At 48.9% G+C, this 1,402-nt stretch overlaps 1 pseudogene; it reads left to right on the top strand.

Annotated features, from left to right (window-relative positions):
* Positions 1-216: 216 nt before the first annotated feature.
* Positions 217-1,156, top strand: LOC118912190 (PAXIP1-associated glutamate-rich protein 1-like; annotated as a pseudogene).
* Positions 1,157-1,402: the final 246 nt, after the last annotated feature.

Below are 1,402 nucleotides of genomic sequence, written 5' to 3'. Positions count from 1 at the left end.
CATAGTTAAATGGCTCATTCCATCCACAGTAGACAATGTATAAAATAAATCTGAAATATCTTGTAGGATCAGACAGCAAGGAAGCCATCAATGACTAGTAAAGTCATGTCAACAGAACTTAGGAGTCAACTTAATGAGGTACAGACTGGCCAAAAATGGGCTATTTTGTCATTTTAGCTTCAAAAATGATAATAAACTATGGACTAAGAACCAAGTATGTCTGAAGAGGGGCAAGTGACCTCTGGCCTCCAAGCTCTAGCTGTGGTGGATACGATACCGGAAGCCCTTCTGCTTCGGCCAATAATGCCAAGGACGAAGGGGGAGGAGGCCGGAAAGAGGCTGAGCCTGAGGGGTCTGGGGTCGAGGAGGTGCAGGGAGAAGCCCCCAGAGCTGAGGGGGAAGAGCGAGCCAAGGGAGAATCCGAGGACTGTTGTGTGCTCTGCAGAGATGAGGAGATGGAGCTGCCTGCGAATGGGCAGCCCCGGATGCCACCCCCTCTGAAATCCAGAGGCTGTATGAGCTGTTGGCTGCCCACGGTACCCTGGAGCTTCAGGCTGAGATCCTGCCCCACCGACCACCCATGCCTGATGCGCAGAGCGAAGAGGAGAGATCCAATGAGGAGCCAGAGGCCAAAGAGGAGGAAGAGGAAAAACTGCACATGCCCACAGAATTTGACTTTGACGATGAGCCATTGACACCAAAGGACTCTCTGTTTGACTGGAGACGCACCCCAGGAAGCTCAGCCAGGAGCCAGAAATGGGAAGCCCACCTAGACAAGGTCCTCTCAGACATGAAGCGACACAAGAAGCTGGAGGAGCAGATCCTTCGCACTGGCAGGGACCTCTTCAGCCCGGACTCAGAGGACCCCAGCCCCAGCAGCCTCCCACTCCGGCCCTCAGGGAATACTCTCTTCCCCCGGCAGCGGAAATACTGACTGCTGCTGCCCTAACCCTTAAGATGCAGAGCATGTCCCTGGGCCTTGTCCTGCCCTCCCTAATCCGGGGCACTGAGAAACCTGGGAAGAGGAGAGAAACTCCAAGCTCCCAACACAGTACCTTGCCAGAAAGAGGGTATGTGTGTGTGTGTGCTGTTGAACATCTGTTTGGATTTTCTAAATCTAAAATAAAAAATATAAAGTTCTCTTAAAAAAAAGAAATACTTGCCCCTCTTCAGACATATGAGTTCATAAAGGTCATAAAAGTAAAATGTAACTGGCCCCTTTTGGAGAACAACAAAGAATCAACTCATCATCTTGAATACTGTTAGATAAAGGGAACATAGTAAGCATTTATCCTGTGTTTCCTACATGAAATGGAGCAATGGGTAAAACCAAATAAGAGCTGAAGAGAACAAATCTTTATAAAAGCCTCCCAAATAAAAAATGACCAGAAGAAAATGAGAG

The sequence above is a fragment of the Manis pentadactyla genome, chromosome 6 (assembly GCF_030020395.1).
Source record: "Manis pentadactyla isolate mManPen7 chromosome 6, mManPen7.hap1, whole genome shotgun sequence".
Taxonomy (NCBI): Eukaryota; Metazoa; Chordata; class Mammalia; order Pholidota; family Manidae; genus Manis; species Manis pentadactyla.
This window is presented reverse-complemented; position numbering and strand designations above follow the sequence as displayed.